Below are 10487 nucleotides of genomic sequence, written 5' to 3'. Positions count from 1 at the left end.
ACTGCAACCTACTGGTGAGCCTGAGAATAACAACTGGTGTAGAAGTGTCCCCTTCTGGAAGTAAAACAAGAGAAACACATAAATTATAACTTCACACATTTACATACTACACACTATCTGACAAAAATATCAGTTACTGTTATCAGTAGGGGAGAACGGGGTAAGATGAACCACTTTTTACTTATGTTGACCTCTAGGCAAGGAAAAATGAGATGGAAGTAAAATCTAAGCATCTACTAAAACTTCAAGATGTCTTCCATCAATTGAAATAATGAGTGTGCATCTATGACAAATGGTTGTAAAAATATGGGTTCTCAAAAAAAAGTGGTCATGTGGTTCAATTTGCCCCAGGTAAGGGGTAAGTTGATCCTAGTCAAGGGGTAAATTTACCCATATGATATTTTGCATTTTCAAGTTTAAACTTGAACAAATAATGTATTCACGTATCAACAATAATTTAATAACACATTTCCCTTTTGCAAATGGTCTTATTTATGTTCTTAATGGTATGTAAACAATATAAAACTAATTAAATAATGTTTGTTATTCAGAACCTTTTAATATTTGCAATTGTTAATACAATATTGAAAACTTCTCTTAAATGAGTGTATTCATCCAAATGAAAGGTCATACAGCATAATTTGAGAAGAAAAGACATAATAAAAAATATGAATGGTGATTCATATTAGGATAATTGGCTCAATTTACCCCAAGGCATTTGGTTCATCTTGCCCCATGGCCACCATTTTGACAAATCTGGCTAGCTTAATGCTTCAGGCTAAGCTTTAGTTAAATGATTCACATGGTTTCATACATAAGAATATCACCAACATGCATGATATATAAGTTTAGGCCTGGGTACATTTGCTTTAAAATAAACATCATTATACCAGAAAAGTAAAAATGTAACTTTGACCAGCACAAAACACTTTTTTATGTAAAAATATGCTTATCACAGTGCCCATGTGTGTCTCCCCTTCACTGCCAGGTAGAAATGATGGGTGTGTCCTGATTTTAAGGTCACATGACCACTCATGTGTATAGTTTTAAAGATACAGGGGGTGGTTCAACTTACCCGGCGGCTCATCTTACCCCGTTCTCCCCTACGTGGTATAATATTGGCCTATAAATGTACACTCTAAATGTACAGTTATAATGTCAGTGCTCTGGAAGCCTGTGTACTGTTTAATATACATGCAATGTATATCACATTGATGGTATAAGTGTTACTGTATTTATGGAGTGGTGCGGTCAAGCAGTAGCAAGGTAATGCTACTTCCACTCCTGATGTCACAGCCTTGACATTTTGCTGTTCAAATATGATTTACATAGTGAAATTAACATATTTATTGTTTATGTGAATGCCAAATTATAACATACATACAGTAGGTACTGTTCACATTAGTTTAATTTACAGCATTTATAAGTATGTTTCCCTGTCCATTATGGTGAGTTAGATCAAATTCCTTGATTAAAGTGTGATGATTTTATCCACCAATATATACACGCACACGCACAAACGCACAACGTCATTGTGATCGAATTTATGCATTTATTCAAAATGTAAAAGATAAGAACAATTCCATTGTGTCATATAAGTAACTTGACATTTGCACTTGGAAGCAAGTGTCCACACAGATTACATTAAACGGTAAATTGTCACAGTGTTTGATTCTTTGCGTTGTCATTGGTAACCAGTTTCCATTGATCACATTTTACTTCTCACTTCTTTCCAAAGACCAAGTAGCCTACTGCATCCAGTGTGAGCATTACGTTTTATTTAGTTTAGGAATGTCATTGAGTACAGTGAACATTCACATCCGTCTACACAACACAATGAGGATTATAAGTCTGTCTACCCAATACCCACTACTACTACAATAATAATAATACACTTTATTTACAATCAAGGTTATTATAGTTATAACTAATGAAGCTAACAATAGAGTCAAAAAACACATTTAAACTGATATGAAAATGAAAGCGAGGCTTTACAAAAAAAATAAGTGTATTGTGTGATACAAAACTAAATAAAACTAAATAAAATCATAGAGAAAACGTCCTTAGTTTTAGTCTCGAAGATATGTGGGGACGTCACGTCAGGGACCAAATCAGTTTGGCCTGTTTTGAGACCAATTTACAGAAAACCCCAGATTTGCTTTGAAAGCCTGAGTGTTCAAACTGGGGTATTTTTGGGGATAGAAGAGAGGTAGGGGAGACCAAAAACACACAAAAAAGAAGAAAAAGTTAAAATTCATGGTGTAGTCCCTTTAAGGCGGTTACACACCGGCGAATATGCGAATATACGCAAAATTTGGACTCGTTCCGAATAATTAAAAGACGCTTTTTCGCTTCGCTTTTTCGCTCCATGTAAGCTTGCATTGACTTTATAAGATTTTAAAAAAATACGTATTATTCGCGTGAAAAAAATCGCCCCGGTGTGTAAGGACCTTTAGGGCGCGCTCCCACCGCACTTTTATTTTACCTCTGGGGCAGAATCTGCCAATGCTTTGTCAATGTAAATGCGTGGATTCACGCAAGAGCGGATATTTTCTGTCGCGCAGATAGATACAGTATATACATATATATATATATATATATATATATATATATATATATATATATATATATATATATATATATATATAATTACAATAATACATTTAATATATCTCTGCTCCAGCAGCAACCAGCTACCTCCAAAACGGTAATTTTTCAGGAAATGAAACAACAAAATATACGTTTATAATATACGAAATGAAGAAAACCATTCAAATGAGGCTAAATTCCTAAAAGCTAACAATGGATCTCCAAGCTCACAATGCATCACAACATGTGAATTAATGCCCTGATGCTTCGTGAAACGTATTATATGCAATAATAAACAGGACTTTAAATATTACAATAACATTTGCAAAGAGGGGTTCACAGAGTTGGAGTTTGCGTAGAACTAGCGAGATAAATGCTCTGAACTTATTTCTTGTCACATTGCTCTCCTCATTAAATACTTCATAGATTTTAGAAATAGAATTACTTGCTTTCATAACATTAGCGTCAGTGCTAAGTTTGATAAAAAGGTACACTGCATAGTTTTAACAGACTACGGGGAGAAAAACCCTGCCGTTTAGTTTGTTTACGTGCTGCTCCTCCTCTGTCTGTGTTCGCTCGCGCAGTGCGCTCTGCGCTGTGCTGTGCAACAGCAGCAGGAGAGGAGAGGGGGGGAGTTGCGTGGTTTTGACGGACAGTTTGAGGATCCAATGGAGTTGGGAGGTTTTGTCAGAGGCTTTTCATACTTTTCATTGGTTAAATTTTTTTTACACAGACGTAAAGGGTGTTCAATAGCGCTGAAAATGGAGTTAGCTGGTTCCTGCTGGACAGCGACGATATAATAAATGTATATATAATATATAACATGCATAATATATAACATATAATATATAACATATCCCTCCCTTAAAAGAGCCATAAATCCCATCTCTACTCAAGGTTTTGTGACAATGACATTGGTTGTGGTACAACGTAATAACACCGTTGACTTTACGTTTGCCAGTAACAAACAGGGTGATCAAAAGATTTACATTTGTATGTGAACCTACATTGGCCATATTTGCCACATTTATATATATATATATATATATATATATATATATATATATATATATATATATATATATATATATATATATATATATATACACATTATACACATTTACATACATTCCAAAACTATGCTATAACTACCAATGCCAACCACATCAATCACCTACATAGCAGAAATCACACGCATCACACAGACCAACAATCCACCACATGCCATAATATGGCCTGCCCCCACAAACCTGCATCCCACAAACATCCAGCCACTGCCAACTCTCTGTTCACCCAGCCTGATCTCCAGAGGTCTCCGTAACATTGCACGGATCCAGTGCACTTCATTCCGTGGATAGTCGCCTAGAAACCCCGAAATTGCGTGCATATGTACGGCGAGTCCCACGGTGGGCGTAACCAGTCGCAACCCGGAAAAACCCGGAAGCAGAGCAGTCCCCACAACAAAATGTACGATTCTGTGCCTATCGGTACATAACTCAAACGGTGCTGAGTAGGCACAGGCGAACGTCACACCGTTCAGGACGGCAACTCGGTCGCCTTAGCTCCCTCGGTGGTCCTTCACGGGGTGACAGTTCGCCTGTGACTGCGCGCCTCCGTCATGGTTTAGTCACAATGGGGGAGATGCGAGGCGGCTATGCACGGAATTTCCCGTGTCTATTCACGGAATTTCAAAAACGTTCAAAAACGTTCAAAGAGAACGTTTCCTCTGGAGATCGGGTTGGTTCACCATGACATCTACAGTATGTCAAGGGTTTGTTTTGAGTATCTTGTATCTTAGGTCAAAACTAGGCCTCTTCTGTTTGTACCCTTTCAGTAATGTTTATCATCATAGGCATCCGTCCGTCAGTGATGACGATGGGTTGCGCCTGAGGGGTCAATTTCTCTTGCAGCGGCGACTGTGGCTGTACAGCCCCACTCTGGAGTGACAGTCTCTGTTGCAATTGTCGCAGACGAATGGGGAAGGGTCTGGTACTGGAGTGGGGGCTGCTTCAAGCAGTTTCCTCTTCTGCCTCTTCGCCTGCAGCAAGGAGATGTGCCTCTCCTCCTCAGCACGGCGAGTTCCTGAAGCGACAGTCCGCCTCCAAGCACCACAGTCTTTTGCAGCTTCCTCCCAGTTGTTGTGGTCAATGCCTGCCTGCTTCATATCACGTTTACAGACGTCCTTGAAGCGCAAGCGTTGGCGACCAAGAGGTCTGGAGCCTGTTGACAGCTCACCGTACAGGACAGCTCTGGGGAGCCGGCTGGGGTCCATCCTGTGGACATGGCCAAGCCACCTAAGGCGGCGCTGACTCAGACTGACAGTAACATTGCTAGTTTTCTGAATGAGGACTACGGATGGAAATTAGCATTCTTGCTAAATCCGGTGTATTTACACAGCATTGTATGTGTGCTGTTCATCAATATGTGCTGTCCCTTCCAAATAAGCGTATATTTAGCGTAAAAAAATAATTAAAAAAATGTCCTGATTCTAGTTTGTGAGCTATAAGGTCTCCCACTTCAAAGTATGAGATGGGGGCGGGGGTAGGTTGACGTCGCCTCAGGTCTCCCTACTAGAACAGTCAGTGGTTTAACAACACTTGGGTCGTTCACAGTGTTCGAAGTTTTCACACAAAACTTAATCCAAGATTCTTTGAAAATAGCCAATGAAAAAAGCCAATGTGACACGTGTAGCTTGTAGATCATATATATACAGGGTTAATGTTAAAGTGATTGTGATGCCATGTTAACTTTGAGAACCACTGCACCGGAAGCCAGAGCGGGCCCGACAGTTTATCATTTCACGAGTACAGACCACGCCTTCAAACCAAACATTGTTTAACATTCTTTATTTAGAAAAGAAGGAGATGGACCTGTCAGGAAAGGAATTGGTTATGCATGGCTTAGGAGATGGAGGGAAGGAAGGGAAGGGAAGGAAGGTGGGAAGGAAGGGAGGCTTTAGGGGTGGGGATGTAGGAGTGGAGATGGAGGAGGAGATGATGTGTAGACAGGGAGGTGATGAGGAAGGGGGTAAGGATGAGGGAGTGAAGACAAGGGGTACGATTTATCTAGTGAGGAGGGTAAGTGAAGGATGTAAGGTGTGAGGATGGTGAGAGGATGGCTAGGGTGAGGTGAGCTGGAGGGAGTGAGAACAGAGGAAGGGGAGGTGGGGATGAAGGGGCATGTGAAGCCTGGATAAGGGGCGCAAATGGGAGTGTGGGACGGAGGGCGTCGTAGCCCTGGGGAGGGATGAAGGACGGGGCCCAGTGGGGGCGCGGCCCTGGGGGAGGGAAGGGCGAAGCCCTGGTGGGGGAGGAAGGGCATAGCCCTGGTGGGGGAGGAAGGGCGTAGCCCTGATGGGTGGAAGGGCGCGCGAAGCCCTGAGGGGGGAGGCATAACCATGTGGCTCCAGGGGGGGTGGAGACCTGAGTATTTGGCTTAGGGTCTGAGGAGATAGGCGTCCGTCTTGGCAGTAATCTGTGGACGCACCATCACTCGAGACCCCGTCTGGAACCTGAAGACTAGGACAGATCGGAGAGTACAGAAGAAAGGGTAGGGAGGGAGGGGTGCGAAGAACAATGCACGAATGGCAGGCGGACCTGGCAGGTTTAAATACCCTCACTTATTGGTAGAAGGGGTGGAGTTCAGGGTGAAGAGCGATTAGTTACCATGGCATCGGTGCCACTGTGAGTGGCAAGGGTGGAGCTATGATCAGTTACCGTGGCAGATAAGTCGAGGGAGGAGTTGGCTCGGTTACCATGGTGATCGATCAAGCTTGTAACCTAGAGAGTGAGCTAGGAATGGAAATAGATCATGGGAGTAGAGTGAGGGGCAAGGTTAGTACTGTAACAATCTCATTGTTTGAAGGCGTAGTCTTCCTCCTGAACATACATTGTACCAACTCCATTAAAATGAGTCTCAATTCATACAGTGATTATAAAGATTCACATTCATTTTATATCGATTTGTTTTAGATTCAATTTGATCTAAGCCACCAGGTGCCCAGTGTAGGAAAAAGAGGAAAGAAAAATAGGATAAACGTGTAAAAGATAACGGTATGCAGCATTGCAGCTTTGTAATCTCTTTATGATTAAATGTAATGAAATAGACTGTTTGTTGGCGGAGGTTGTAGGCTACTGAGTGAGGCGTTCGCCCAGCACGCTATATAAGCTATAACCACCACTGCTGACAATTCACAGAGTGAGCTAGGTCAGGATTTCTCAAAGTGGGTGCCGTGACGCAAGTCCAGGGGTGCCGCGGAATCCTTTGATCATATTTGACTTTGTAAAAACCGACCTGAGTTGCACTGTACTTTTCAGTCTACACCAAATCCCTTCGCCAAAAATAGCAGATCTACAAGCTCACAACACGTCATGTTGTGACGCGTTGTGAGCTTGTAGATCGTTGTAGAATGTTTCCCCTCGGAATGGGGATGCTGGGGTTAAACGATAAGTAGAAAGTTATTTTCAATCTGTCCTATTATAATGGAAACGGACATTCTCTGAAGTTTTCCTCGTTACTTAGGCTACTGTATCTTATGGGGAAAGATTGACATATTTACGTACCGTGATATGACATACATGTAAGGTGCTGTAAAGTAACAATGTAATTCAGGGGTGCCGTGGATGAAAAAGTTGTTTACAGGGGTGACCTGAGCCAAACATGTTTGGGAACCACTGAGCCAGGGCCTTCATACAATGCATGAGAATCGAGCCCACTTTGTAACTGGCTGCATTTCAAATTAGGCGACGCAATTACACAGCGTCGCCTAATTTGGCACGTTCGATAAGAGAGAGGGAGAGTGAAGTGTGCACATGCATGCACACGCTGAGGAGGAGCCCTGAGAGGAATTTATCATCTTCAGCTTCGGGGTCATTAGCCTGGGCCCAGAGCCACTGAAAAAAACTCCAGTGTTGATTTTGACAGCAAATTTTGATTTCGTTTTAGTCTTAGGTTTTTTTTTGTCTTTTGAATAAAGTTCTGCTCAGTTTTTGTCATCTTTTAGTCACCTGAGATGTTTTACTGTCTAGTTTTAGTTGAATAAATATCACAAGATTTTAGTGGACTAAAATGTCATTTTGGCGGGCTGTGATGCCACCGAAATGGCTGATTTTCACTTAGCTGCATGCCGAAAATAGCAGATCTACAAGCTCACAACGCGTCGAACTTGTATCGGCTATTTTCGGTCTGTGACATCATTTTACACATTTTAATCTAGTTTTTATTTGTTGACAAAACCTTCAGTATATTTAGTCATAGTTTTAGTCATCATAGCTTAGTTTTTATTTCGTTTTAATTTTGTTTTCGTCAGTGGAAAAAGGTAGTCGACAAACATTTTTTGTCTTAGTTTTAGTCGACAAAATCAACACTGCGACATTCCCATATAGACGTGTATTCAACTGTATAATCAACCTACAGTTGATTTGGAATTTGCTCAGAGATAACAAGAACAAGAAGAACATGATTACACTATGTGTTGGGACTGTGTAGGTCAGTGAGATCAGTGATTGTGTCACAAATCAAAGATTGTGATAACTCTATCTTTCGACGGCTCTGACGTGGGCTAACCAGCACATGAAAATAAATAAATGAAGTGGTGGAAAGTAAAGTAATAATAATAATAATAATACCTGAGATTTATATAGCGCTTTTCTAAATCCTCAAAGTCGCTTTACATGTTAAACTAAGTAGAGCAAAAATAAAAACAGAACAACTTTAATAATAGAATACAGAGAATAAAGTTAAAAAGTTAAAAAGGCTGCAGAAGGCCAGGGAATAAAACAAAAGTTGAATGGCAGTTGAAAAGGTGGTAGGAGATCAGGCTAGGTGGGAAAAGCAGTTCTGAAGAGGTGGGTTTTGAGGGAGGTTTTGAACACGGCAAGGGTGGGGGGCGGTTTTGATGTGAGGTGGGAGTGGGTTCCAGAGGGTTGGTGCTTGGTTTTTTTTGGTGGGGAATTTGAGGAGGTTGGCATCGCTGGATCTGAGGGAACGGGTGGGGACGTGGTTGTGAAGGAGGTCGGAGATGTATTGGGGTGCCTGGTGGTTTAGGACTTTGTAGGTGATGATGAGGATTTTGAAGTTGATTCTGTGTTTGACCGGGAGCCAGTGGAGGTCACGGAGGACTGGTGTGATGTGGTCTCTGGAGCGGGTGTGAGTGAGCAGGCGGGCGGCTGAGTTCTGTACATATTGAAGTTTATTGAGGGTTTTGGCAGTGATACCGTGGAGGATGCTGTTGCAGTAGTCTATCCGGGATGAGATGAAGGCATGAATGAGGGTTTCGGCAGCGGAAGATGTCAGGGAGGGACGGAGACGGGCAATGTTCCGGAGGTGACCTATTTTGGTGATGTTTTTTATATGCGGGAGAAATGACAGGGTGGGGTAAAAAATTACACCAAGGTTGCGGATGTGGGGGGAGGTTTTAATGAGGGAGCCGTCGATATTGAGTGAGAAGTCCTGGGTGGAGCGGGTGAGGGAGTCGGGGCCGATGATGATTATTTCAGATTTATTGCAGTTGAGTTTTAAAAAGTTGTTTTGCATCCAGGTTTTTAGTTCTGTGAGGCATGCGGTGATGGTGGAATGGGTGGCTGCGGTGATGGTTTTGGTGGAAAGGTAGATTTGTGTGTCGTCAGCGTAGCAGTGGAATTGAAGTCCGTGGTTGCGAAGTATCTGTCCGAGGGGAAGGATGTAGATGGTGAAGAGCAGAGGACCGAGCACTGAGCCCTGGGGGACTCCATGAGTGACTGGGGCAGTGGGGGAGGTGCAGTTGTTGATTGAGATGTATTGTTGGCGGTCTGAGAGGTATGATTTCATCCAGGAGAGGGCATTGCCGGATAAGCCGAGGGAGGAGTGGAGGCGTGATATGAGGATAGAGTGACTGATGGTGTCGAATGCGGCACTGAGGTCAAGGAGGATGAGGATGGAGAGGAGACCATTGTCGGCGGAGTGGAGGATATCGTTGGTGACTTTAAGGAGTGTGGTTTCGGTGCTATGGAGTGAACGGAAGCCGGATACAGGTTATTGGAGTGTAGGTGGGATTTGATTTGTGATGCAACTGTGCGTTCAAGTATTTTTTGAGAGGAAGGGGAGGTTGGAGATGGGCCGGTAGTTATTGGGGATGTTGGGGTCGAGACTGGGTTTCTTGAGGATGGGGGTGATGGCAGCCAGCTTGAGGGCAGGAGGGACAGAGCCAGTGGACAGGGAGGAGTTTATTATGTTAGTGATTAGTGGTGTGTGTGAGGGGAGACAAGCTATGACGAAGGTGGATGGTATTGGGTCGAGGGTGCAGGAGGAGGCTTTCATGCCGGAGGTTATGGAGGATAGGTCGGATGCGGTGATTTCGGTGAAGACAGAGAGTGGGTGGTTGGAAAGTAGAGGAGAGGCATGATCGGGGGCAGGGGGGGTGTTAGGGGAGGAGGTGGCCAGTTCGGAGTGGATGGTGTCGATTTTGGATTGAAAAAATGATTAAAAAGCTTCTCATTTGCTGGTGGTGAATGAGGTGGTGGTGGTGTCAAGGGGTTTGAGAAGTTTGCTTATGGTGGAGAAAAGTGTCTTTGGGTTGTTGCTGCCGGATTGTATGATGGAGGAGTAGTGGGAGCTGCGTGCGGTGTTGAGAGCATCCCTATATTGCTGTTGGTGTGATTTGTAGATGTCAGAGTGGATGGTGAGACCGGTTTTCTTAGAGAGCCGTTCGAGTTGCCTGCCTTTGGCTTTGAGGTGACGGAGGTGATCAGTGTACCAGGGGGCGGAGTGGGTGTAGGAGACAGATTTTGTTTTGATGGGGGCGAGCTGATTGAGACAGGAGGAGAGTGCGCTGTTGTAGCTGGATACCAGTTCAGTGGGGGAGGGGTTCTGGGTGAGAGAGTGGTCGAAGGTGGTGTCAGTCAATAGGGCGGAGAGAGATG

The sequence above is a fragment of the Gymnoscopelus braueri genome, assembly GCF_963280865.1.
Source record: "Gymnoscopelus braueri genome assembly, chromosome: 21".
NCBI classification, from domain to species: Eukaryota; Metazoa; Chordata; class Actinopteri; order Myctophiformes; family Myctophidae; genus Gymnoscopelus; species Gymnoscopelus braueri.
The sequence above is the reverse complement of the archived record's forward strand: the minus strand, read 5'-3'. Positions refer to the sequence as shown.